Here is a 7,125-nt window from a genome sequence, read left to right on the forward strand (position 1 = left end):
AAGACGATACCACTTCTGTAACAGCAGACCCTGGATGAGATACATAGCAGTGCCCTTCTGCCATATGGCAGCTAGTGATGTCACAATGTGCCGATGATGTCACAATGGGCCGATGATGTCACAATGGGCTGTGATGGGTAGAACACTGGCAGCTGACTGCTTCCTGAGTCATATCTAATATTGCTGGACTTGTGCCAACACAGATAATTTTTCACTCTTTTCTGAAGATTGAAGTTTGATATAAAATGAAGAAGGCGAAAGCTAATAAAGCTATAGACCACCAAATGACTGTCGCTCTGCGCATCCGTCCCGTTAATTTGACGGAGACTAAGAACCGCGCCCGATGCATCACACACCAGCTCGGACCGCAGACAGTGCTATTGCAGGACCCCGGTGAGGATCCTAACGATGTCCTGCGCTCCACCAGGACAAGAGAAACAACATTCCAATTTAACCAGGTGTTTGACCAGGCAGCTACCCAGGAGACTGTGTATGATTCCACAGTGAAGCCCTTATTGGGTGACATCCTGTCCGGGTACAATGCTGCCATATTTGCCTACGGCCCCACAGGCACCGGAAAGACCTTCACCATGATGGGTAAGGACCGCGAACCTGGAGTAATATATCGCACCCTGAAGGACCTGTTTAAAGCCATTGAGGAGACTGGGGAAAAAAAGAATTTCTCCGTATCATTATCATACGCGGAGATCTATAATGAAACCGTCCGAGACCTATTAAGACCTTCCTCTAGGTCTTTGGTCCTCAGAGAGGATCCCAATGGCAACACCAACATAGAAGGGATTTCTACATTCTCCCTTAGCACTCCTGAGGAAGCCATGACCCTGCTGAAGAAGGGCAACAAGCGGCGCACAGAAGCTCCCACAGCCGCTAATAAGACCTCATCCCGCTCACATGCAGTATTGCAGGTCACCATAAAGCAGACAGCCAGTGATAGTGTGAGCACAGGCAAGTTGTACATGGTAGACCTTGCGGGATCAGAACGAGCAAGCCAGACTAAGAACAGCGGCCAGACCATGAAAGAAGGAGGATACATCAACCGATCCCTTCTTACCCTCAGGATGTGTATCATGGCGCTGCGTGACAGACCAGGCAGCCATATAAACTATCGGGACAGCAAGCTGACCTGGCTGCTAAAGGGAGCACTGAGCGGGAAAAGCCGATTGGTTTTGATCACGCACATCAGCCCTGCGGATAGTGCTTATGAAGAATCCCGCAGCACAATGACCTACGGAAGCAAGGCCAAGTTTATCAAGACGCGAGTGGAGAAAAACCGTGTCTGTGTCCCCAATACGACTTCCGAGGGCGTCAGAGGGACCACAGTGCTGCCGGAAGTCCCTCATCCTCCAGAGCATGGCCGTGGGATCCTGCCCAGGTCTGGGAATATTTATCAAGTGAGAAAAAGTGCAAGGCCGCTGCGTGATTTTCCTCCCTGTATCCAGCAAAGAATCCCCAATCGCAATTTGAGACCAAAGCCACAGCATCTTCCGGTGTACACTCCTTTCAAGGTTGGTCATTACACATTGCACACATGAACAGCAATCGGGTCGGCAGTAAAGGTGCCCATACACGTTACAATTATTGTATACAGTATTATATACAATACTGTATTCAATAATTGTAACGTGTATGGAAACTTTTACACCTGAAGGAAAACTGGGGAATAGGGCTACTGGCGAAACCCCAACAAAAAAAAAACGACACTCAGCAGCCACCCCATGGGTGTGTTGGAAGAGCTGCCAATTATTTATAAATGATAACCATTATATCCAACTCATTGATAATTTAATAACTCAAAGGCTTAAACCAGGACAATGCCAGGTACGTCAGTCAGTTATACATAATGTGTGCTGTTAGTGGTTTTATTGTATTCTTGTTATGTAATACGATCCACAAAAAATTCCTAGTGTGCACAAGCACACATGGCCAATAAAGTTGATTCTGATTCTGATACATAGAGCTTTTAATAATTATGCTAGGACACTACCAGTAGATGGGTGATGGGGCTTCATAGCACATTCCTGACAGGGGCCCAATACATTGCTATGCGCAGGGGTCTACACTGCTGTTGACGCCCCTGTATGTATGTATGTATGTATGTATGTATGTATGTGTATGTATGTATGTATGTGTATATATATATATATATATATATATATATTTTTTTTTTTTTATTATCATTATTATTATTAATATTATTTATATACATTTGGTCTATCTATAATACTTTAACTGACCCGGCATATACTGGGTCACCTAAGTGTCCATCTCCGTGCTTTGCTCCGCCCCTCTGGAAACCCCCTTCTGAAAATCCTGCGTTTGCCACTGGTCGCATATTATTATGGTTATTATACTTTATTTATATGGCACCACAAAGGATCCCCCGGGCCCAATTACAGAGTACATATACAAATGAGGGTAACAGTGACCTACAGCTGAATACAATAGAGGACAAGTACAGGGCACATGACTATAGCTACATCCGCAGGGTATCAGCGTGGTAGAAAACCACAGGGTTTGGTGCTATCAAAGATGGCTTAAGTAAAGGCCCCCATGCACTATGCAAATTCTCTGAAGGGAGAAGTCGCACCTGATCCCCCGCCGAATGTCCAACCTCCGACTCCGCTCCGATGAATACAGGACTGTGCATCAGAACGGATATTATACACATGCGATTTGGACCGATTTCACCCAATATCTCAGCTTGATCTACCGGAATTGGCCCAAATCGCATAGTGTATGGGACATTAAGAGAAGCACACGAGGGATGAGGGTCCTGCTCATCTATTCATGAAAATCTTTATCACTATTTATAAATAATACAGACAATATAAGTAAGATTTAAAATCAGTTTTATTTTTCAAAAAGTTTTTTTTTTTTACGTTTTGGCATTGAGAAAGAAAATAGGTAATGTAACATCATGCCAAATACTGTAGGGAAATGAGAAACCAGTACAGTGGATTTGCAAACCAATATACCCCATTATATATACTCTGCCAAGTTCATAAAAGCTACTTCATACGTTATATTACATTATATATATTCTTACATATTACTTCATTAGTAACCAGTAATAATGCGTTTGTAAAAAGGGATTTTTGTAAGAACTTACCGTTCGAATCCCTTTCTCTGATATGGTCCTGGTGACACAGCTCAACACTGGGATGTAGGAGGGTCCGAAGGAGCCAGGCACCTATCCTAAAGTTTTAGAGGGTAGGCTCCTCCCCTACTGCATCCCTGGACTCTTCAGTTCATCTTTCAAAGCCACTGGAATACATTAACTCAGTACAAACGCCTGCACATATTATATGCACATTTTATAACAGAAAACTGTTAACTTTTAACCATTTTAACATGAACATCATGAAACTTCTGGCATACTTACTGAGCGTAAGGGAGGGATCGCTGTGTCACCAGGACCATATCAGAGAAAGGGATTCGAACGGTAAGTTCTTACAAAAATCCCTTTTTCTCTTTCAATGGTCCTGGTGACACAGCTCAACACTGGGACGTTCCAGAGCCGGTCCTTTGGGAGGGTACGCTCAGGTCTGCAGCTCTCAGTACTGCTCGCCCGAATGATGCGTCCTCCGACGCGAACTCATGGAATCTATAGAATTTGGCAAATGTGTGAACAGATGACCAAGTGGCAGCTCTGCAAACCTGCTCAGCTGTGGCCCCATGTCGAACCGCCCAAGAGGTGGCAACTGACCTGGTGGTATGCGCATTTATTTTGGCCGGTACTGGTCTACCCACTTTGGTGTATGCAAAGGCTATCACAGACCGCAACCACCTAGCAATAGTCTGCTTAGATGCAGGCCAACCAATCTTGTGTACGTCATACAATACCAACAATGTGTCAGTCTTCCTGACACTCTTCACTCTGTCCACATATATGCGTAAGGCACGCACAACATCCAAAGTTCTCAACTTGTCCCTTTTCTTAGAACCCTCTGGGGGTTGAAACACAGGTAGAACTATCTCCTGATTTAAATGGAAGGTAGATACCACCTTCGGTAAAAACTGAGGCACTGTTCTTAAAACAGCCCTGTCATCATGAAAAATTAAGAAGGGAGATTTACATGACAAAGCTCCCAATTCTGAAACTCTTTTAACAGATGCTACTGCTAACAAAAACACTAGCTTCCACGTAAGAAACTTAAAGTCAGCCGACCTTAAAGGTTCAAAAGGTGCCTTTTGAAGGCATTCCAAAACCAGTGATAGATCCCAAGGTGCTACTGGTTGCTTGTATGGAAGTTTCAACCTGGATACTCCTTGTAAAAAGGTTTGAATTTCCGGCAAAATGGCTATCTTTTTCTGGAAATAGATGGACAAGGCCGAAATCTGCACCTTCAGTGACTGAAGGCTTAGGCCCGATGAAAAACCATCTTGTAAGAATTCCATCATTCTTGATAGCTTAAAATGAGATGTATGAGCCTTTCTTCTCTCACACCATCGAATGTAAGTCTTCCAGACTCTATAATAATTTGCCGAAGATACAGCTTTTCTGGCTTTTATAATAGTCTGTACTACTGCCTCAGAAAACCCTTTTCTTTTCAAAATGGTGGTTTCAATAGCCAGGCCGTCAAAATCAATCGATCTGAATCCAGGTGATTGAAAGGGCCTTGTCTTAGAAGGTCTGGTCTCAGAGGTAGACGCCATGAGTCCACAGACAACCTCTGAAGCCTCGAGTACCAGGATCTCCTTGGCCAATCTGGGGCCACTAAGATCACTGGAACCTTCTGCCCCTGTATTTTCTTCAGAAGTCTCGGTAACATTGGTACTGGTGAGAATGCATAAAGGAGATCTCCCTGCCAGTGAATAGTCATGGCATCCACTGCCTCCGCTAGTGGATCCCTTGTTCTGGCATAGAACCTGGGCACTTGACGGTTGATCCTGGATGCCATCAGGTCCACATCCGGAGTTCCCCACATCGAAGTGATTTGGTGAAACACCTGAGGGTGTAAGCTCCATTCCCCTTCCTTGAGCTCCTCCCTGCTCAGGAAGTCGGCTTCTATATTCTCTATTCCTGGGATGAATATAGCCGATACAGCTGGAACATTCTGTTCCGCCCATAGGAAGATTCTGGATACCTCCCACATGGCCAATCTGCTGCGTGTACCTCCCTGGTGATTCAGATACGCCACAGCTGTGGCATTGTCGGTCTGAATCCTCAAAGGGAGGTTCTGTAACCTGTCTCCCGCCAAGGAAATGACTTTCCAGACAGCTCTCAGCTCCAAGATGTTGATTGGTAACGCTGATTCCTCTGCCGTCCACAGGCCCTGAAGCCTGAGATCCAGGACTATTGCCCCCCAGCCCCTGAGACTGGCGTCGGTAGTTACTATCAACCAGTCCCAGGTCTGTAATGACCGACCCCACTGAAGGGAATCTACTTCTGTCCACCATTTCAAGGATTCTCGGGTGTCCGAAGACAGCACTATCATCTCGGATTTCATGGTCAAAGTGTTTCCTGACCAAGCTGACAAAATGTTCCATTGGAACCTCCGAGAGTGGAACCTGGCAAATTGAAGCGTCTCGAATGACGCCACCATCTTCCCCAGGAGCTTGAGGCACCTCCATACTGAAATGCTCTGAGCCCTGAGAATCTCCTGGACTAGGGTGACCAGATCCCTGGCCTTTACCTCCGGGAGGAATACCCGATGAAGATGGGAGTCCAGTATGACTCCCAAGAATTGGAGCCTTTGTGACGGTACCAACTGAGATTTTTGCAAATTTAAAATCCAGCCGTGAGCCTGCAAAAAACTGATGGCCTCTGCCAAGTGACTCTGCAGCATGGCTGCTGACTCTGCTTTGAACAGGAGATCGTCCAAATAGGGTATTACTGTGATTCCCCTGAGCCTCAGCACCGCCGCCATTACTGACATTATCTTTGTGAATACCCTTGGCGCGGTTGCTAGCCCAAAGGGTAACGCCCGGAATTGTAAATGCAGGTCTCCTATGGCAAACCTCAACAAGGTCTGATGCTCCGGGTGTATAGGAACGTGCAAATATGCGTCCTGGACATCCATGGACGCCAAAAATTCTCCCTGGTCCAGACTCAGGAGTACTGACCGTAGAGACTCCATTTTGAAATGGTCTACCCATAAATGAACATTTAGAGACTTCAAATTTAGTATTGGTCTGAAAGACCCGTCTGGTTTGGGCACCAGGAACAGCGTGGAGTAAAAGCCTTTCTTCCACTCTGTCTTGGGGACTAGTGTCACCACCCCTTTTTCCAAAAGGGAGTGCGCTGCTCTCACAAGAGCTGTACGCAGCCGTGCCTCCTTTGGTAAGGATGTGGGAATGAACCTCTTCGGAGGTGGCCCTCTGAAAGGGATTTTGTAACCCTGTGTTATGATGTCTAGCACCCAGGCATCCTGGTCTAGAGAAGCCCAAGCGTCCCTGAAGAGCGTGAGACGCCCGCCCACTTTTGTCACTGTCGGGCAAAGCCCCTGACAGTCATGCAGAGGGTTTATCCTCTCCTTTATTGGCAGGCTTCTTGTGAAAAGAGCCAAATTTTGACTTTTGTGTCTTGCCTCTAGAGGGCTGAAACCTTCCCCTGTAAGACTGTCCTCGAAAGGACGCACCACCTCTAGGGGAGGGCCGAAAGGACGGCTTAAAAGCAGAAAATCTGGACGTCTGCTTTGCTGAGGAGGCCGGCAGGAATGTACTTTTGCCGCCTGTGGCCTGTTTTATAATCTCCTCTAAGTCGGTACCAAATAGTACCTTTCCTTTGAAGGCTAATGTTTCCAGAGCCTTCTTGGACTCATTGTCTGCTTCCCAGGCTTTTAGCCAAAGCACTCTCCTGGCATTAATGGAGACTGTGGACACTCTGGTTGCCATTTTAATAGCTTCCTCCTCTGCTTCAACTGCATATTCTGCTGCTGCCTTAATCTTTTCTGCCAGCAGTAATGCACCCGGGTCAGCCTGCAGCATGGTGCATAATTCACCAGCCCACTCTATCATGGCCTTAGAAACCCAGGCTGAAGCAATAAGGGGTCGTAAGGTAAACCCCACCCCTTCAAAGATAGCCTTGAGGTTTCCCTCCAGCTTTTTATCCACAGAATCTTTAAAAGCTGCACCGCCCTGTACTGGTAATACAGTAGCCTT

The sequence above is a fragment of the Crinia signifera genome, chromosome 11, assembly GCF_055691185.1.
Source record: "Crinia signifera chromosome 11, ASM5569118v1, whole genome shotgun sequence".
Classification (NCBI taxonomy): domain Eukaryota; kingdom Metazoa; phylum Chordata; class Amphibia; order Anura; family Myobatrachidae; genus Crinia; species Crinia signifera.